The sequence below is a fragment of the Otolemur garnettii genome, unplaced genomic scaffold (genome assembly GCF_000181295.1).
Source record: "Otolemur garnettii isolate 467f Iridium unplaced genomic scaffold, OtoGar3 scaffold00005, whole genome shotgun sequence".
In the NCBI taxonomy this organism is placed as follows: Eukaryota; Metazoa; Chordata; class Mammalia; order Primates; family Galagidae; genus Otolemur; species Otolemur garnettii.
This window is the reverse complement of record NW_003852400.1, coordinates 26,763,878-26,786,916: the sequence shown is the minus strand read 5'-3', so window position 1 is coordinate 26,786,916 and position 23,039 is coordinate 26,763,878. Positions and strand designations below refer to the sequence as shown.

At 35.0% G+C, this 23,039-nt stretch overlaps 1 pseudogene; it reads left to right on the top strand.

Annotated features, from left to right (window-relative positions):
- The first annotated feature begins 17,152 nt into the window (after positions 1-17,152).
- Positions 17,153-18,027, top strand: LOC100963469 (annotated as a pseudogene).
- Positions 18,028-23,039: the final 5,012 nt, after the last annotated feature.

Sequence of the window (23,039 nt, the reverse complement as noted above, 5' to 3'; positions counted from 1 at the left end):
CTAAAATTGAGAAAAGTCCTGATTTTTCAGAAATGCAACTCAACTCACTCTGAGTATAGGAACAAACTTTGTAATTATAAGGTTTTCAGTTTGACTGTGTTTACATGTGTCTACACATGTATGCAAACTCATGAATTATGTCAAAAGTGGCAACTCAAACATTTTTTATGATGACTTTTATGATAAAGTAAAGATGTATACTGACTAACGTTCCTAATAATAAAGACTTATTTGATTTTCTTTGTTAGTGGTAATGGGAAGTAAATTAACACAATTATTGTCCATACAATTATTTTTCATCTTTTGTAATGTGGCCTGGTTCAAACCCACCACCCACAAAAAAAATAAATAAATAAAACCATAGCAGTGGGCATAAAAACTAGAACACCAATTTTGGAAAAGATAATTAATTGCCCATTTTGATAAATTAGAGGCAGAGGTTAAGATGAGGGGAGAAAGAAAGCCTCAATCAGTATTTTAAATTAGCTGAGAGGGACAACAACTTTGGAAATATAAGACTTTGAACAGATTTTCGGGGGGCAATTTAGTTAAATATCAAATATGTTTTAATTCAGAAGAAAGAATATAAAAATGTAGAGCAAACTGTTGACAACTGTGTTTAGGAGAGAGGTCTACATTTGAGAACCACTAATACAAAGTCATAAGAATAGAAAAATTCACTCAAGGTAAGTGTAAAGATAGAACAAAGAGAAGTGGTACTGAAATCTTGAAGATCATTTCTATTTAAGTACAAGTCAAGGCTGAAACATGCTCCAGTTTGTGCTGAAGAGCCTATGGTCACATGCTATGTAATCGAGTGAATAATGCATCATCTGATTCAGTGCTGACACCGCTATAACAGTCCCAAGATTCTCACAATTGAGGAGATTTAGTCTCTTAAATATCTTAATAACGTCTGATAATCATTACACTGTTAATTATTTCTAAGTGTCTCTAGTGGCCTCATTTATAATATAGATTGGGAGTTTATATTTTGGCTAATGCTCCCAAGGACGTTGGATGCCACCAACTTCTGGTGTAAAACTGCAACGGTGTGAATACAAATCTGGAAAATGAATTTACATTATCAATATGGAAATAGATATCATGAAACAGCAACTGATCATCCCTTGTGACCGCGGCCCAAAGACAGTGATTTTTTTTTTCAGTGAAAACACTTCCTGTGGTCAGACTACATTATCTTAGACCCTTTCATGTTCATTTTTAATTTTCTCTGCATTACCTTGACAATAATAAATCAGAAAACAAGCAGAGATATTTTAATTTCCTAAGGTTGAAATTGTGGTCTTGTAAATATGGCTATAGATTAAAAATAAAATCTCTGAAGTAGTATGTAAGCAAGAAGCCCAACTTGAAGCTGTGACAAATACAATTATGGTAAAAATTATTACAGCGCTTCCATGGCAAAATGGAGCATTCTGATTCCTGATAAAGGGTTATTTATACCCAATGGTAAAGCTAATTGGAGATGCAAGAAGACATGAATCTGATCATGATACTAACTGTACATTATTTTAAAGTAAGATTTTAATATAATGCAACCCTCACAAAGGCAGAAACCATTTATTATTTTTCTCACCACTGTGTCTGGCACTGAATAGATTTTGTAATAGTTATTAAATCAATATGTGAATAAATAAATATATGAATGCATACAATGTAATAATTTAGCCATAGCACTATTGCAACATATGCTAAAAAAGATGTTCTTGCCAAAAAACATATATATATATAGGCAACAAGGAACCCAAGAAACTTTAGTTCCAGTTAAAGTGATTAATTTACATTCTGTTTATACATTCATATCAATGTTCTCTAACCCGAAGTTACGTTTCAGATTTTATGACTTTCTAGGGGAAATGATATTGACTTATTTGTTTCTCAAATTAACTTTACACTTAAAATAAAAACCAATTTATAACTCTAACATTGTCTTAAATAGATTGGGTATAATACATGGTTGATAACAGGCGTATTTGATTAGACTGTCTCGTTAACCGATAGTGCTGGCTAATGTGATCAGTGCATGTAGTTGAAATAGTCAATTATAGAACTGAGAAAGACAAAATGAAGGCTAATATTTTAGAGTTCTATTGCAAAGTGAAATAAATGAATAGTCATCCTGGTGTTTGAATTCTGTTTGAAATGTTACATGTGGCATTTTCCAACAAAAGATGCAATTAACGTCACGGCTGGCACTGTCATATTGCATCGGAAACACTTCACTGGATGTCTGTCAAAATCAAAGCGGCTGTCACAATTTAACATAAAAAACTATTTTAAAGAATTTCTTGTATATTGCGGTTAAGTCCAACCAGTAATTATACACAGCACAGCCAGAAATCCAGACTAGAAAAATAATATTTTTTTCACCCCCAAAATAGTTTTGCATTACTCTTTCTTGAGCTTTTTTAAAAAGATGTAACTTTAAAAAGGACCATATCACAAGGATAGTGATGTTATGACATTAACTTTACCATTCTAAGAAGCAAAAGATGTTTTTTTCCCACAGAATGCCATTTCAGATAGCTGCCTTAAAAATGTAGCATTTTCTTCCTTATAACTTTTCTATCCGTAGGACGATGTGTAACCCTATTCTGTTTTAAGATTATTGGGTTCTACTAAGAAATTTATTTTAGTGATTGAGAAAAGGTAGCATAAATAAACTCACAAGGCAAGCAAGTGACCTTGTAAATGGTGACAGACCTCAAGGACCAAAAATTATGGATTTATGATATATAAGTACATATTTCTTTTCTTTCACCATCTTGTAAATAAAAAAGTTTTTGAACATGAAATCTAAGAGATGACACATTTATGACGCTCTTAAAACTTTTCAATGGAATAGCAATTCCTGGAATGTAGCTGGCATGTCTCAGGTCTCTGTCTATGAGATAGTTCAAAGATAAATTATAAATGAATCTGGGCCAAAATGTTTGGTATGACCTTGGGACAGTCATTTTACTTTCCTGTTTCCATGTATCTTCATTTCAGAACTAGTTTTTTCCCCTCTTTTTTAAGGTTTAGAAAAATAAAACATTATCCAAATATTAATACTACGCTAATTTCTAGCAACAGTATAAATACTGATTTCAAGGTCAAGTAAATGTTAGAAAGTTGTCTGTTATTTCCCCTTCTCAAAGGTAAAAAAGATCTCATTTGATATTTTACCAAAGAAGAAATTCTGTATTTGGTGAGAGGAGGGCCATGAACTACACTGCATAGGTTAGGAATAAATCATCTGGGTATCAGTGAGAGTAAACCTCCTTGGAAGAATGGTATGTGAGGAAGTATTCCAATTACTTGAGAAAGGGATTTAGAAACTTTTGCATTTTCAGAATTTAAAATATAACTTACTAACTCCTTGGGTAAACTGAGGAGAGGAGTGAGTCAACTACGTTGGGGAGGATGTACTTCTAAGAATGACAGGCAGCAGATGCCCAAAGTAGGCCTGATATTTGACCCTCAGGTTCAGCTTGAGCCAAGTAAAGCTTTAAACCTGCAAAGAGTCATTACAGCGCAGTACAGACTTCAACTGTTGGCCAGTGTCCAAACTTAACTTTCTATGATGGTAATATGAAATTTTAGTAATAGGCAAAACATGTGCCAAGTAACTTAGAGTGGTCAACATTTTCCTTTTTTAACTATGTAAGTTATTCCACTTCATCAAAATAAAAAATATATATGCAATTCTAAAAGGGAGAGCTTTTGATGTCCGTGTTAATAAGAAAAGTGAGAGTTGAGATAATGATTGATTTGAAAAATAAGAGAATTGTCACTAGTTTTGTGTACTGTGTTTTTTGCCTGGGTAAAAAGACATATGATGACATGTGAAAGGAATTTGACTAAAAACAAACAAGAAGGTTATTTTGGAATGGGTAGCTAAGCTCTCTACTTAATCTGAAATTTTCTGGAGAGAGATCATGCAATATAACGAAGGAGATTTTTCAACAAATGGTATTAGAAAACTTGGGTATCTATAGTCAAGAAAGTGAAACAAGATTCATTTGATATAAATATATCTTGAAGTGAATCAAAAATCTCAATAGTAGAAAAATTTGTTATCTAGAGTGAGGCAAATAGTTCTTATACTTGACATCAAAAGCACAATCCAAAAGAAAAAATTGGTTAAACACCATTAACATGAGCAACTTTTGCTCTGTCAACTTTACTGTTAAGTAGATGATGATACAAGCTACAGACTGGGAGGAAATATCTGTAAATCACATATCCAAGAAGAGATGAGGATAGAGAACATATGAATATCTTTAAACACTCAACAAAATAGTCCTGTTAGGATGGGAAGAATCACTGATGTGAAAATTAAAAGGTGCAGCCTCTCCAGAAAACAGTTTGAAAGTTTCTTAGAAACTAAAAATGCGACCATCACCAGCAATTGTACTAGTGGGCACTTACCCAGAAAAAAATAAGAGTTACTTACACAGAGACACACACATACACACACACAAAAAAAAAACTGTACACAAATAATTATAGCAGCGTATTCATAATAACCAAAACTTGGAATCAGCTCAGATCTCCTTTAATGATGGATAGCTAAATAAACTATAGTGTATCATTTCACAGAATACTACTCAGTAATAAAAGGTAATGAACTATTAACTCACGCATCAACAACTTGGATAAATCAGAGAATTCTAAGTGAAAAAAGTCAATCCTATAGATAACGTATTATATGCATTAGACTGAATGTGTCAAAATTCATACTTGAAGTCCTAACCCCTAATATGATGGTATTTGGAGAAGTGACCTTTGGTAATTAGCATCAGATAAGCTCATGAGGGGAGGGCCAGCCTGATGGATTAGTGCCCTCATAAGCAGAGACACCAGAGTGCTTGCTCACTTTTTCTCTCAGCCATATGAGGACTCAGCAAAAACTCAGGCATTTGCAAGTCAGGAAGAGAGCCTTCATCAGTGACTACATTGGTCAACATCTTTATCTCGATCTCCCCCCCACCCCCTGCCAGAACTGTGAGAAGATAAATTTCTCTTGTTTAAATAACCTAACCTATAATTTGTTATGACAACATGAACAGACTAAGACATTATATAATTCTATTTATCTAACATTTTTTAAATGACAAAATTATAGAAATGGAGAACTGGTTGCCAGGGGTTAAGGAATGTGTGGAAACTAGAAGAAAAAATGAATTGTGGCTATAAAACGAGGGCCTGAGGACTGTCCTGGTAAGAACACTGTTTTATGTCTTGACTGTATCAAAATCAATATTGGTAATTATACTAGGGGTGCAAAATGCCAATTTTGGTAGGGACAAACTACCAAAAGGTTTCATGAGATTACTGTTATTTCTTACAAGTGCTTATAAGTCCACAATATCTCAAAGTTTATTTAAAAATTTTTTTAATTAAAAATGGCTATAAATCAGAGAGAGAGAGAGAGATAGTTAATAGCATCCAATAATCCAGGCAAAAATCAAAATCAAAAGGTTCAAATGAATCAAGACAAAAATTCCAGTGGTATGGAATAATTGCAAAAGGTAGAGTCCTCGCTTTTACACTTACTGAAGAGAGAACGATTGATTTAGAAAAAAATCCCCTCAAAGCAAAAAGTATTTTTTTTTAATTTTCGAGATGTTTTGCTTTTGGGGATAAGCAATTAAGAACCTAAAATAGAGACCTAGCTTCCCAAATTGCTTGGGATTTTATTGTTATTATGATATTCTCTTTCCTAAGATATTACATGTAACAACATTTTCTCTGTATTTTTCTTAGTCAAAATAAGCAAGGAGAAAGAAGTCCTGGGGTCATAGAAAATTTAAATTTGTAAAATGTTATTGGTTATTACGATAAAGATAAAGAAGCGCATTCTGCATTTCAGAATTCGAAGTGAGTGCCACCTTTCCTCCAGCTAACTAACTAACTAAATAAACAAGTCGGAGAGCGAGCGCAGGGTTCCTACTGAAGGTATTATCACTTGTCAAAAGGTAGAAAGGGAGGGAAGCAACTGAACTCTTCACAATTCTGTTTACTATTTTATCCTTTTACCAAGTAAATTTCCATTAAATCTTGGTGTTATGGGCTGATTTCACAGCAGGAACACCCAGAAACAGACTTTAGAAAAGAAAGAATTGTCTTTTTAAAGTGTAAAAGAATCCATGCATTTATTGATTTTCTTGTCTTTCCCTTCAAACCCTTTGAAATATGATCAAAAAAGTGTCTCCATTTTATATACCACAATTTCCTTTTAATAGCTTTTTCTCCACAACACAGGCAGAGCTCTGCTTTCCTAACTAAAGAGGGAAAAGCTGTCTCAAAGGAAAAAGTAACAGCCAAGCTAAGCCAACCCCAAACCACCATTAAATGTGTGAACATTGGAAAGGTCAGAGAAAGGCTGTGCGGGGCTTAACTCTCCCTTCCTGAGCTGCTCTGACCAGTGGACCCTCACTAGATAACACGGTGGTTTATCATTTTTTGCTCTTCTCCTGAGCACCACTCCCCCACCCCATTTCCATTTCTGTTTTCTGCTTCCTTACTTCACGTCTCTGCCTTCTGTCCCTGATCTACCCGTGCCATGCTTTGCCTCCCAGTCCCAGCAGGCAGAAGGAAGAATCTTTTGAGAGTTCATGGAATGTTTTAGCTCTTAAAATGTGTGTGTTTTAACTAGCGTCTAATATTTGAATCCCACTGACAATACTCTTGCCAAAAGATGTCAACTTAGTATAGAAAACTTCCAGATATAGGAAATGTGCTCTTTCACAGAAGCTTTTTTTGAAATTATTTTTAGACAGTTCAGCCAGGTAGAAATACCTTTCTTACATTTTTGGTGAGCATACATCCCTAATGTTTCTAATTCTAGACCTTGGGGCTTGACGACAATAAACATGTCTGCCCTGTATTCCCTCCTTACCACGTCTATCCTCAGTCTTCTTGACCCATTTTACTTTGAAACAGCTTCAAAGTTCTTGTAAGTGAACTTTGTTCATCCTGCTTTTTACATGTGTAATAATATTCCATTAGACTATAGCCTCTTTAAAGTCCATGCCCTTTTATTGGTAACTATAGTATGCCAGTTAAGCACAGATTCAAACACTGGCTCTCTCACTTAATAACTCCATGGCTTTTGCAAGTAGCTTACACTCTCATGCTCTCAATTTCTTCTTTTGTGAAATACTAATGTGCATACATATCTCACAAGGTTCTCATGAGCATCAATGTGTTCATACATGCAAGAAATTTAACAGTGGCTCTAAGATGCTACTCAATAAATTTTAGCTACCATCATCATCATCATTATCGTCATTATCATTACCATCCCTGACACAATCTTAGAGAAGAGTTAGATGAGACAGGACTACCTCCCACCCTAATCTTCTGGAATGTGGTCTAAGCTCTGATTTGATTTTTGATACCTAAAACATATCATAACCAAAAATCAGTAAGACGTCATCACAAATAGACTGAAAGCAATCTCATGAGTATTTATTGAAGAAGTTGGTATTGAAGCAGATAGTAAAGAAATATATTTGGACAGAACAATTCTGAGATCTTTTTAGCTGAGGAAATATGGGCACAAGATGGATGCTTCTAGTTCAGTACTTAATCCTACCTAATTACAGCACAAAAGACACATAGCTTAATAGAGGAATGTAATTTTGAAAGGTCGATTGCCACTAATCCAATTATGAAAATACCTTGGAGTTCAGGTCCAGCATGATTTGTGGTTACTATAGATTTCAGACATGGTAGGGGAATTAGACAGTTGTGACTAGTAACACCTAACACATTGCCTCTGAAGTTTCAGTCTTTTAACTAGTAAAATATCCTGTTTTTTAAAGTAGTATAACTTGACTTCTCTATTACTTGTAGCTGAAAAAGAATGAGGAAACATATAGCAGTGTTAATTTAAAAAAAAAAGAAACCAAACCCACAGGTTGGACACCACATAGAATTAAATTTCAGACCTGGAGCTAATGTTTAAGAGACAATTATTGAATGCCCTTAATTTCTTCACCCATTTAATTAAAAAAGAAGTGTAGAGATAATTTCAAAGGAGAATCATCGGTTCCAAATAGAAAATATGAGATGACATCACATTTCTAAGGAGGAGGTGAAAATATCTCAATTGTCAAAGATGAAAAGGGCAACGTGGAAAAGTAAAATTTATTTGTTACATTTGTCCTGTCAAACAGCTTGTATATAACTCAGACATTCTTCTTAATCAGAACTATAAAGATGATTATGCAGTGGGTCTGCTTTGCTGTTCACCAGTAAGTCCTCCAAAATCACACGTTCCAGTCCCTGGTAGGAGCTGCTCTCCCTGAAGCACTTCCCTGTCCCTTAATGTATTGTGTGATCTCTCTTTTTTTTTAATTAAATAATAGCTTTGTACATTAATGCAGTCATGGGGTACAATGTGCTGGTTTTATATACAATTTGAAATATTTTCATCAAACTGATTAACATAGCCTTCATGGCATTTTCTTAGTTATTGTGTTAAGACATTTATATTCCACATTTAGAAAGTTTCACATGTACCCTTGTAAGATGCACCATAGGTGTGAATGTGGAGAAAAGGGAACACTTCTACACTGCTGGTGGGAATGCAAACTAATACCTTCCTTTTGGAAAGATATTTGGAGAACACTTAGAGAACTAAAAATAGACCTGCCATTTGATCCTACAATTCCTCTACTAAGTATATATCCAGAAGACCAAAAATCACACTACAACAAAGGTATCTGTACCAGAATGTTTATTGCAGCTCAATTCATAATTGCTAAGTCATAGAAGAAGCCCAAGTGCCCATCGACCCACAAATGGATCAATAAATTGTGGTATATGTACACCATGGAATATCATGCAGCCTTAAAGAAAAATGGAGTTTTTTTGTTTTTTTTTTTTTTTTTTTTTTTTTTTTTTGCAGTTTTTGCAGTTTTTGGCCAGGGCTGGGTTTGGACATGCCACCTCTGGCATATGGGGCTGGCACCTTACTCCTTTGAGCCACAGGCGCCGCCCCTAGTGTGATTTCTCTTTTAAAATATATTCTCATACATAGTGGAAATCATCAGTTGATCCCAAGGGGGGGTGCTATTACAGGTTATATGCAGTGTGATTCTGAGGAATATGGACACTATCCTTCCAACAATTTTTGCAGGAAAAGCCTAAATGAACTCAATAGGTCTTCCCTGGTTCAGTGATTAAGGAAATTCTTCCCAGAACTTGACAGTAGCAACCAGAGAGCAAGTTACTAAATTCCCACCTGTATATGGGCCTCCACTCTCCCATCAACTCTACCTAATATGCCCCTTAAAAGAGTTCTAGGTTGACTTACAGAGTGAGCAGACCTGTAGCAGAGAGAGGGATTGCACCCAGCAGTATGAAAAGATAGGAAGCATTCCACTTCTCTGTGTATAGCAACCTGCTCTCCACCTTCAACATTAAAGAGCTAGGGTACATTTATGGATTACTTTAAATACAAGACAGTGCAGAAAGCTTCTCATCGTTACTCTCAGTCCCCACTGGGGTCCTTGACAGCCAGCCTCACCCAAGCACTGCTGAATATCCTAATGTGGAGGAGGAGAAGAGGAGACGAGCCCTATTGGCAAGATCATCATCCCACAAATAACTGTTATTTACCAATGTGGCAACCTGTCCATCACCACTCTGCTAAGCTATTTCCCCCAGCTTTACTTCCTTAGATGCAGTATTATTAGGAATGACATCCTGGCACAGAAAATGCCAATTCTCTTATACCGTAATGACATTTCTGGAAGTACGGTCTAAGAAATGCTCTACGAAATTGTATTTTGCAGAGTAGGTCAGTGACTACAGAATAAAAGAGGTAAACTCACATAAAATGATATTCTATTACATGAAGGGAAATCATCATAACTAAGAACCTGAAAGTGAAGTGGATAACACTTGTTATTTACTTGTCAGGAAACAACAATGAGATGGGAAAGAAATCGTACTATTTCATTTTGTTCTCTGTCCTATAGAAGAAAAAAATTTTTGGCTACACACAATGTACAATTACATAGTATTTAAGAAATACTAAATAATGCAGTGACTATCTATAATATAGATATATTAATATGAGGATCATCCTGTAATTAAACAATTTTACATCTATATATGTGCATATATGTATAATAAAATAATTTATTTAGAACATAGCTTAATATTAAGATAGTTGCAGACAAATTTAAGTGAGAAAATGTAGTCTCTTCATTCTACAAATTAAAACTTTACATATACTCTTATAAAAGAGTGACTAGAGTGCTGTTTTGTATTTTGAGAAGTTCTGATTATACTCCTTCCTCATCTCCCTGATATTTCATAATTGTTCTCCCATAACAGTGGATTTAATGATTTAAATTTCATTTGATTAATGTTAAATTTTAAAATCTAATGTAATATTATCAGTTTAAATAAATCATGATGCTTAGCTATTACTGAGGATTCAAAGTTAAATAAATCATAAAATTTAAATATTAATGATAGCTGAAAATGTATTATCTATTGAATTCCTTAATACCATGACTATACTTTCTCATGAAACAATAAAAATCCACAACCTACATGAAGATCTCCACCTCAAATGCTCTTCTTCTTTTTATTTTGTTGCCTGGGCTGTGTTTGAACCCACCACCTCTGGTATATGGGGCTGGTGCCCTACTCCTTTGAGCCATAGGCAATGCCTTGAACTGCATTCTTATTTCCCTTACTGTCAACAATGAAGGACATCTAATAGGCTCCAAAGTGATTTTACATATTTCATTTCAAGTATAGAAGAACTACAGAGATACATTAGATTTCCATCTTATTATTTTCTGGGAACTTAATACATACCAAATAAAACATCCTTTTTTCATGATATTTTCCCTGACAGTAACAATGTGCTATCTTGTATTTACCATATGAGAGGACATGAGAGATGTATGTGCTAACTTAAAAGAAGTATACTACAAAAATAATATTGACATTATAGATGAAGAAATTAAAATGGTAAATATTTTCACAAATGATAATTTTTCTAAATTCAAGAGCTATAAAAATTCTTGTTGAATTAAAAAGAAATTCAAAAAGTCAAAATTAAAGTTTCCCATAGTCTTTGAGCACTCCTATCATTCACAGAATTGATGTACCTTCCATGTTTTACTGACCCCCGTAGGAAGTACAGCAGCAGCTTTTTTATGACTTTATTTTATAGAGCACTTTTGGTTTCACAGAAATGTTGGAAGGAGATTACAAAGATTTTCCATATATCCCCTGTCCCTGCACACGCACAAACTCCCCATTTTTAACATCTCCTGTGACAGTAGTACATTCATTAAATTTAAAAACTTAAAACATCATAATCATCCCAGGTTCATAGTGTCCATCAGGGTTCACTGTTTGTGTCATACCTTCTATGGGTATGAACAAATGTGTAATGACAAGTATTCATCACTGTAAAATCACACAGGGTATTTTCACTGCCCCCCAAAAGCCAATGGGCTCCATCATTCTTCCTTCCTTCTAACCTCCAGCAAACATTAACCTTTTTGATATTTCCATAGTTTTGGCTTCACCCTTTTGACACTTCCATAGTTTGGGCTTTTCCAGAGTGTATAGGTGGAATCATACAGTATGTAGACTTTTAAGATTGGCTTCTTGCATTTAACAATGTGCACTTAAGTTTCCTCCATACCTTTTCATGGCTTGTTGACTCATTTATTTTTTTCTGCTGAGTAATCTTCCATTGTCTGAATGTAATACCATTGATTTACTTATTCACTTACTGAGGGACATCTTGATTGCTTCCCAGTTTTAGCAGTTATAAATACAGTTTCTACACATATCCATGTGTACATTTTTGTGTGAATATAAGTTTCCAAATTTTTAAATAAATACCAAACATGTGACTGATGAATTGTCTGGTGAAAGTATGTTTAATTTTGCAAGACACTGCCAAACTGTCTTCAGAAGTGGCTGTGACAGTTTGCATTCGCACCAGCAATGAAAAAGACTTCCTGTCACTTCACATTCTCATCAGCATTTGGTGTGTCAGAGTCTTAGGTTTTGATGATGCTTATTAGTATATAGTAATATCTTATTGTTGTTTTAATCTGTATTAAATTAAAACATAATAACATAATTTTTACCATCTTAATATATGCTTATTTTCCATGTTTATCTTTTCTGGTAAAACACCTATTCAGGTCATTGGCCCATTTTTTGATGGGGGTTATTTGTTTCTTTACCATTGAGTTTTAGGAACTTGGGCAGCACCTGTGGCTCAAAAGAGTAGGGTGCTGGCCCCATATGCTGGAGGTGGTAAGTTCAAACCCAGCCCTGGGCCAAAAACTGAAAAAAAAAAAGAAAGAGTTTTAGGAATGCTTCGTATATTTTGGATGCAATCATAATCAGATGTGTCTTTTGCAAATACATCCTTTCAGTCTTGTCTTATCTTTTAATACTAGTAACAGTATCTTTTATAGAATAAAGTATTTTAATTTATAGTTTATCAATTCTTTTTAATAGATCATGCCTTTTGGTATTATGTCAAAAAGAATTCAATACAATCAAGGTTTTCTAGGTTTTATTGTATGTTATCTCCTAGGACTTTTAATGTTTGTATCTTATATTTAGGACTATGAGGGATTTTGACATAAGTTTTCTGAAGAGTGGTTATGTTCTCTGTTCTCTTATGTTCTCTGTTTAGATAGACTATTTTGCATGTGGATTTCTACTTCCATCAACTATTTGACTGTTTACTTATTTGCTGGAAAGATTTTTCTTATTCATGTATTTATTTAGCCTTTTCTCCTTTGTCAAATATCAGTTGACTATATAGTCCTATTTCTGGGCTCTATTATAGTCCTTACTTCCATTTGTTCTTTTGCTAAAATCACACTGTCTTGATTACTATAGCTTTACAGTAAGTTTTATAGTTGGGTCATGTCAGTCTTCTAACATTATTCTTCAAGATTGTGTAGCCATTCCTGGTCTTTTGCTTCTTCATATAAACTTTACAGTTCGTATATATCCACAAAATAACTTACTGGGATGGTGAATGGAATAGCACTAAAACTATAAATCAACTTGGAGATAAAAGACATCATGACAATATAGAGCCTTTCTATCCATGTATTTACTTCTCATTTGATTTTGTTCAGCAGAATTTTATAGATTTTTACATGGATTGTCAAAATATTATTATTATTATTATTTTGCTTCATCAGCCAAAACAGCGGAAGGTATGATTTATTGTATACTGGTTACACTCAGCCACAAGTGATAAACAGAACGAGTCCAGGATGTCAGGTCCAGGGCAAGGGACTGTTTTGGTGTGAGCAAGGTGGGTCTCTTAGGGGTGGTCTTGGCGATCCAATGGCGATGAGGTCTTATATCCACTGAGAGCAAATTCCAGACAGTAACATGCAGTCCAGCAGCTTGTACTAGCCTCCTTACCCTCTGGCATCCCATGTTCCTTCTCTTGTGGCCTTCATGAGTGCACAACCAGCCAGTTTATTTGGACCTCTGCCTCATCTTTCTCCTTTTGAAAGGAGGCTTCAGCCTGCGCATTCGCTTCTTCCTCCACTTTGCTGTCATGGCGCGGAGGTTTCTAGAAAGATTGCACTAAGGCCAAGAGAGCGGATTGTCAAAATATTATATTAGGTTTATATTTTTGTGTTTTATTGTTGAGGATGTTAATGTACTATATTGTTGTGTGTTTTTAATTTAAAATTTCACCTTTTAAATTGCTAATGTCTAAAAAAGTGATTGACTACTGTATACTAAACTTGTATCCTGTATTCTTGCCATAATTGCTTATTAGTTCCAGGATTTTTTTCAGTCAGTTCTTTCAGATTTCTTATGTAGATGGTCATCTGTGCACAAAGTTCCATTTTTTTATTCCCAGTCTGTACCAATCTGTATACCTTTTATTTCTTTTCTGGTCTTACTGAAAAACTTGTCAAAATTCAACAACTATTTATGATAAAACTCACAGTAAACTAGAAAGAGAGAGGAATTTCCTCAACTTGATAAAGACCATCTACAAAAAGCCTACATCTGATTCCATATAAAATGAAGTATTATATTTTCAAGATCTTTAAAGTATGACAGTAGAGCTTTAATAGGGATTGCATTAAAATTGTATATTGCTTTGGGTAGTATGGACATTTTAACAATGTTGATTCTTCTCAGCCATGAGCATGGTATGTTTTTCCATTTGTTAACATCTTCAACTACTTCTTTTTTTAGTGTTTCATAGTTCTCTTTATAGAGATCTTTCACATCCTTTGTTAGGTAAACTCCCAAATATTTCATTTTCTTTGGCACTACTGTGAACAGAATAGAGTCCTTGACTGTTTTTTCAGCTTGACTTATGGAATCAGAAAAAACCTTGAATAGCCAAGACATTACTCAGAAATAAAAACAAAGCAGGAGGAATCACACTACCAGACCTCAAACTATACTATAATAGATAGTGATCAAAACAGGATGGTACTGGCACAAAAACAGAACATAGATGTATGGAACAGAATAGAGTACCAAGAGATTAACCTAGCTATTTATCGTTATTTGATCTTTGACAAGCCAATTAAAAACATTGAGTGGGGAAAAGATTCCTTATTTAACAAATGGTGCTGGACAAACTGGCTGGCAACCTGTAGAAGACTGAAACTGGACCCACACATATCACCCTTAACTAAGATAGACTCTCACTGGATTAAAGATTTAAACTTAAGACATGAAACTATAAAAATACTAGAAGAAAGTGTACAGAAAACTCTTGAAGAAATCAGCCTGGGTGAATATTTTAGGAAGAGGCCCCCCTGGGCAATTGAAACAACATCAAAAATACACTACTGGGACGTGATTAAACTAAAAAACTTCTACACAGCCAAGAACACAGAAAGTGAAGCAAGTAGACAGTCCTCAGAATGGGAGAAGATCTTTAGAGGTTATGTCTCCAACAAAGGTTTAATAACCAGAATCTACAGAGAACTAAAATGTATTAGCAAGAAAAGAGTAAGTGATCCCATCTCAGGGTGGGCAAGGGACTTGAAGAGGAACTTCTCTGAAGAAGACAGGTGCACAGCCTACAGACATATGAAAAAATACTCATCATCCTTAATCATCAGAGAAATGCAAATCAAAACTACTTTGAGATATCATCTAACTCCAGTAAGATTAGCCTACAACACAAAATCCCAAAACTAAAGATGTTGGCGTGGATGTGGAGAAAAGGGAACACTTCTACACTGCTGGTGGGAATGCAAACTAATACATTCCTTTTGGAAAGATGTGTGGAAAACAGGGAATAAAAATAGACCTACCATTCGATTGTACAATTCCTCTACTAGGTATACATCCACAAGACCAAAAATCACACTATAACAAAGATATTTGCACCAGAATGTTTATTGCAGCCCAATTCATAATTGCTAAATCATGGAAGAAGCCCAATTGCCCACTGACCCACAAATGGATCAATAAATTATGGTATATGTACACCATGGAAAGATGGAGACTTTACCTACTTCATGTTTACATGGATGGAGCTAGAACATATTCTTCTTAGCAAAGTATCTCAAGAATGGAAGAAAAAGTATCCAATATACTCAGCCCTACTATGAAACTAGTTTGTAGCTTTCCTATAAAAGCTACAACCCAATTGTAGCCCAAGAATATGGGGGAAAGGAGGGGAGGGAAGGGAGAGAATGGGTGGAGGGAGGGTAATTGGTGGGACCACACCTATGGTGCATCTGACAAGGGTACATGTAAAACTTACCAAATGTAGAATATAAATTTCTTAACACAATAACTAAGAAAATGCCATGAAGGCTATGTTAACCAGTTTGATGAAAATATTTCAAATTGTATATAAAACCAGCACATTGTAACCCATGACTGCATTAATGTACACAGCTATGATTTAACAAAATAAAAATAAAAAAATCCTACATCTAATAGCATACATATTGGTGAGAAATGCAAAGTTTTCCCCCTCAGATAAGGAACAAGGTAAAACAAGGATGTTCCCTCCCACTATTCTTTCTAGATCATACTAGACCCCTTACCAAATTAATTTAGTTGCTATAAATTCCCAGCCTAACAATTTAAATATTCCTCCCATATTTAGTTCTGATGCTTGCTCTATGTCTTCAAACTTTGTTATGTTCTGTTCTGTTTTTGCCTTTTTGTATGTTTTATATTTTTTTCTTGGTAGCTATGTGTAATGTTTGGTGTAAAAGAAGTTGCTGTAAATGGGTCTTTGGTGATGTGGTGATACGGTAGAGGGAGAAAAAAAATTCTGCAGTCACGCAATTAGGTCTCAGTCTTTTGGTGAGCATATGCCAACCTACAAAACTCATCAGAGTATTTTTTTCCTCCTCTCTTCAGTGGGACAAAATGGCTAGGGTGGGCTGGGTTGGCTATCTCCTTTCTCCTGGTTGAAGACTAGAGTTGACTGGAAATGAGTATTTTCCTTTCTCCTGAGGGAAGGCCATGTTAGGAAAACAAACTGCTCCATCTCATTCAAACAGTTCTTTTTTCTCTCCCTTTGCTGGAAGCATGAAGGGATTTTGCTCTGATATTTACTATGGAAATGTTGGTAGAGTTTTTGGAGATAAATCTCACAGCATTTTATCCCACTCCTCCTGATTGGGGTTTCCTTGAGTTTTAAACTCTCAGACAGTCCATATTGAGCTTCTCGAGGATTATAGTTCAGGTTGTCCTTTCTCAAAACTAGTTCTGGCTTCACTCTCTGCTCTTGAATCTCTGCCCAGGTTAGCTATGACTCTCTGTATTTGCCTGTCCTTACCAATCTTAGGAGGTCCTTGCCAATCTTAAAGATTGAAGAAGAGTTGTGCACTTTTCACTCTGTTCATCTTTTTACTCATTGTTAGAATGGAATGACCACTTCAAAGCTCCTTACAAGGGGAAATGAAACTGCCAATAGAATGTGTGCATGTGTTTCTAGTTTTATTTTCTCTTAGATTTTCTTATTACTAGCAACTTTATAATCAACATTACTGAGTACAAGTCTTTGCACATAAATGTTAATTTCTAAGGGCTTAATCCCTTGAAATGGAATTCCTGAGTTAAGAGATTTGCACATCTATAAGAAAGTTTGGTAGACAGCCCCAAAATCAAAGCCGGTTCTTAGCCTAATCCTGTCCCACAGTTGCATACCTCCTCTTTCCTTTCAACATGACAGATGCCGCTGTGTCCTTTATCAAGGACGTCCTGGCAGGTGGTGTGGCTGTGGCCATTTCTAAGGCCCTGGTAGCACCCATCCAGCGAGTCCAGCTGCTGCTGCAGGTGCAGCATGCCAGCAAGCAAATCACCGCTGATAAGCAATACAAGCGCATTATAGACTGCATGGTCCATATCCCCAAGGAGCAGGGAGTCCTGTCTTTCTACCTTGGTAACCTGGCCAGTGTCATCTGATACTTCCCTACCCGGGCTCTCAACTTTACCTTCAAAGATAAATACAAGCAGATCTTCCTAGGTGGTGTGGACAAGAAGACCCAGTTTTGGTGCTACTTTGCACGGAATCTGGCATCAGGTGTGGGTAAAGCTGGAGTGGAAAGGGAATTCAGAGGCCTTGGTGAATGCCTGGTCAAGATTTATGAATCTGATGGGCTTAGGGGCCTGTACCAAGGCTTTAACGTGTCTGTCCAGGGTATTATTATCTACAGAGCTGCCTACTTCAGTGTCTATGATACTGCAAAGGGAATGCTTCCAGATCCCATGAATACTCACATCATCATCAGTTGGATGATGCACAGTCTGTCGCTGCTGTGGCTGGGTTGACTTAACACCGTTCGCTGTTGCATGATGATGCAGTCAGGCTGCAAAGGAACTGATATCATGAACATCAGAAAGATTGACTGCTGGAGGAAGATCCTTTGTGATGAGGATGAAGGAGGCAAAGTTATTTTCAAGGGTGCATGGTCTGGTATTCTCAGAGGCATGGGTGGTGCTTTTGTGCTCATCTTATATGATGAAATCAAGAAGTACACATAAGTTATTTTCTAGTTTCTCCCTGTGAACAGGCATGTTGTATTATATAACATCTTGAACATTCTTAACAGGCTCATGGCTGACCATTTATCAATTGTAACTATTTACTGGTTGAAAATGGGAAGCAATAATATTCATCTGACCAGTTTTCTCTTAAAGCTAGTTCCATGATGACTATGGGACTAAATTATATTTTTTATTTCAGTCACTCCTGATGAATAACAAATTCAGAAAAATAAAAATATCTAAAAAAGAAAAAAATAGAAAACTTGGTAACCTTCCATCCTTAGGATGAAGACTACTTGATCATGATGTGTAATTTTTGTAATGTGTAGCAGTAATCTATTGGTTAAGATTTTATTATTTTTTCATATATTAATTAGTGAAATTGGTCTGTAATTCTCCTTTTTAGTTGAATCTTTAAGGACATAACACATATCAAATTGAGGGGCAGAGAATGTCAATCTCTCTCTCTTTGTCTGACAACACTATAACCTTGTACTACTTAGAGATAGAATACTACTTGGAAGTGATGAAAAATACAGTAACTTCTCAGGGTATAAAATTAATGTCCTCAAATCAGTATCCTTTGTATATGCCAATAACAGCCAAGTTCAGAAACTAATAAAAGATACGATTCCCTTTACAGTAGCTTCAAAGAAAATGAAATACCTGGTAATATCCATAACAAAAGAGATGAAGTACCTCTACAAACAGAATTATGAAACCCTAAGAAAAGAAATAGCTGATGACATTAATAAATGGAACAGCATGCCATGCTCCTGGCTGGGAAGAATCAACTTTGTTAAAATGTCTCTTCTTCCCAAAGGATTCAATACAATCCTCATTAAATTACCAACATCATACTTTGAAGATTTGGAAAAAAATAGCTCTTAATTTCTTATAGAATTGGAAAAAAACAAAACCATTTAGCCAAGTCAATTTTTAGTAATAAAAACAAAGATGGAGGCAACACTGTATCAGACTTTGGGCTATATTTTCAAGCAGCATGGTATTGGCACAAAAATAGAGACTCAGACATATGAAACAGAATAGAAAACAAACAAGCAAAACAAATCTCTTACAGCTATCTGATCTTTAATAAACCAAACAAAAGCTTACGGTGGGGAAAATAATCCTTATTCAGTAAATGGTGCTGGGAGAACCGGGAACCACATGTAAAAGACTGAAATTAGACCTGCCCCTTTCACCACTTACAAAAAATTGATTCAAGATGGATAAAAGATTTAAATCTAAGGCAAGAAATGATAGAAATCCAAGAAGAAAAGTGTGGGAAAAGGAAAAAAAATTTGTGAAGAAGACTTCTGTAGTAATTACAACAACAAAAATAAACAAATGGGACTTAATTACACTGAAAAGCTTCTACACAGCTAAGGACACAACATTAAAGCAAATAGACAACCTTCAGAATGGGAAAAGATATTTGGATATTATGAATCTGACAAAGGCTTGATAACTAGGATCTATAGGGAACTCAAATTAATCAACAAAAAAAGAGCAAACAGTCTCATCTATTCCTGGGCAAGAGACATGAACAGAACCTTCTCTAAAAAAGGAAGATGAATGGCTAACAAACACATGAAAAAATGCTCATCATTCCTAATCATCAGGAATATCACCTAGCCCCAGTAAATTTAACCCACATCCCAAAGTCCCAAAGTTGCAGAGGCTGGGGTGAATATGGAGCAAGGGGAGCGCTTTTACACTATTGGTGGGGCTGCAAATCCATACAGCCTCTTTGGGAAGAAGTATGGACAATCCTCAAAAACCTAAATTAGATCTTCCTTTTGACCCCACAATCCTACTACCAGGCATCTACCCAGATGAAAAAAAAATCATTTTATTCTAAGAATAGTTGCACTAGATTGTTTATCGCAGCTCAATTTACAATTGCCAAAATATGGAACAAACCTAAATGTCCATCAACTCAGGAATAGAGTCACACACTGTGGTATATGGATATGTAGTCAGCCATAAAAAGATGGTAACTTTTTATCTTTTGTATAAACCAGGATTGAGTTAAAACACATTCTTCTCAGTAAGAAAAGCAAATAGCCAGTGTACTTAATACTAATATGAAGCCAGTAGATGATCTAATTCACACCCATAGAGGAGAAAATCTCATTTAATTCAAATTGGGGACACGGGGGATAAGGGAAGGGGGAAAGTGGGGGGGTGTACTCCTACTGGATGTGCACATGTAGGGGTGTATGACACATCTTTGGATGAGGGACACAACTACAAGAGCAACTTTACCTAACAAACTCACATATTGTGACTTGGTTGTTTGTACCCTCACCTTAACCTGAAATTAAAAAAAGAAAAACTGTTAAGAAAACATTAAGAAAGATGCAATAAATATTATCCTCTGCTAAATAAAAAGGAAAGAAATCTTGGTAGATATTAACCAAATTTAAAGCTTTGCAAATTTACATTGCCATAAAGAGTATGTAAATTTTTTTAATTCACCAAATATTGTTTGTCAAAAGAGTTTTTTTTTGTCTTTTGCCAATCAACTGAAAAAATTATCTCTCATTATTTTAGATTTATGTAACTAGGAAGACGGAGCAGCTTTTTATATGCTTAGCAGTCTTCATCTTGTTTTTCTGTGAATGGTCTTATATTCTTTGTCCAATTTTTCTAACTAAAATTATATTTAGAAAAGTGTATGTATAAGACCAATGTAACAAATACATTAATACTGTTACCATTAAACATAAAGAAATAATGATGGCATCTTCAATATCTTCTTATTTTTAAATGAAAAATGGCACTGAAAAGGTGTAGATTTCTTAACTTTTCCTCCAAGTTTTCATTCCCCCTTTCACTCCCTTCCCAGACATAATTCACTGACATGTGTCTAAGTGTATGTTTTCTATCTTTATATTTCTACTTATGAATCCTATAGCATTTTTGTTTTATTTTTAATTTATTTAAAAGTTATATTAATGTACTTATTGCTCTATAACTTGGTGTTCCATTCAATGTTATTAATATTATTCAAGAATGGATTTTTAAATGATCTGTGTTTAGACTATAGAGCTAATCCGTGTTTTTAACTGCTATATATTTCATCATGTGAGTACATTTCATTTTATTCATTCATTTCCTTACAAATTGATATTTGTGTTGTTTTTCAATATGTCTTTTTAGGAATAAATGGACATTTTATTACATAAAATGTGAAAGATCCTGTAGGACAGTGCTTCTTAAATTTTCATGTGCATACAAATCACCAGGGGATCTTGTTAAACTCCAGATTCTGATTCAATAGGTCAAGAGTAAGGCCTGAAAGGCTGTATTTCTAACAAACTCTGGTGCTGGAGCTGCTGCAGGACTAAGGATTGCACTGACTTGCCAGGATAGCTTATACCTTGAGAAAAAATTGCTAAGGACAGCATGTGCATAAATTCAGTTTTACCAAACATTTCTGAGGTACCCCTTATGAGTTTGCACTAATTTTTAATGCTAGCTATCTAAAAAATTCTTCTTTCCTTCATTCTCACCAACACTTTGCATTGTAGTACATTTTCCTTAATAGTGGGCTCCAGGCTATATACAGAATTCACTTTCAATCAATTATAACCTGTTCTGCACATTTCAAGTTGTTTTACTTTTCAACTAGACCCCAGTTTTGGTGTGGTTTCCCCCAACACACACACTTTGGTTCAGATATACATTGCTAGAAGGCAAGAAATTTCTGATGTTTGATATTTTAGTAATAGTTCTATTCAAGGCCCAGTGCAGTAGCTGGTGCCTGTAATCCCAGCACTCTGGGAGGCCAAGGTGGGTGGATCGCCTTAGCTCAGGAGTTGGAGACCAGCTTGAGCCAAAAGGAGACCTCATCTCTAAAAATAGTTGGGCATTGTGGCCAGTTCTTGGGAGGCTGAGGCAAAAGAAGTGCTTGAGCCCAAGAGTTTGAGGTTGCTGTCAGTTGTGACACCATGCCACTCTACCCAGTGCGATAAAATGAGACTGTTTCAAAAAAAAAAATTCTATTTAAATCAGTCACTCTAGAGTCTAGAAACTCATTACTGTTTTATTTATTCCAAAATATAAGCTGATTTGGGGGGCCTTGAATTTTATTGTTTTGTAAGTGATATTAACATGAGTAGTGACTCTTTCCACCCCCAAAGCACATTACTCAGTTGAGATGAGGACTGTCATATGGTAGATGTCCATTATAAGGTACCATTTCATTTTGGACACCAAAGATGTTCAAAAGGTAGAAAAGTGCATTGTGCAACTGATAGATTATAGTCAAAAGTGAATTATCTCAACATTATTTATTGAACAAGTTATTTTTTTTCCACTGACTTGATGTATCTCAGTATATTCCGGGATTCAAGTCTCAGATCTTTGGGAACTCCATCCTTTTCCTTTGAACTATTAATATTTATCTGCTCCTGCTTCAGTACCACACTATTATCTATCAGAGAATATATCACAAATAAATGGTTATATTGCCACAACACTCTATTTTTATTTTCTTTATTTTAGTCCTTCTTTGACATTACTTATTCTATATGAACTTTAAAGGAAATAATTGATTAGCACATGAAAACACTATTGGAGTTTTGATGGAAACTGTAGTGAAAATTTGGCATAAGTTGGGGAGAATTGACTTTTCAAATAAAATTGAGCCTTTCCATCCATGAATATTTCTTAGGTTGTCCTATATATCTTTCAATAAACTAAATTTTTACAATGACGGTTTAAACATACCTTGAAAACTCACTTCTGATGCCTAAGTAATTTTATGACTACTGTAAATAGAGTTTACTTTTATATTTTATATTGGAAATACTGTTAAAATGCTGCTTATTTTTTTGCATGTCATTCCTTTTATATATCACAGTTTGTTAATTGTCTTATTCTAATTGCATATCTATATGCTTTTGGATTATTTTGGAAGGGTTATCATGTCTATAAAACTCAATCATCGTTCCCTCTCTCACTGTTTTCTGTTTCTTCTCTTTCTCTTCCTGAATCTT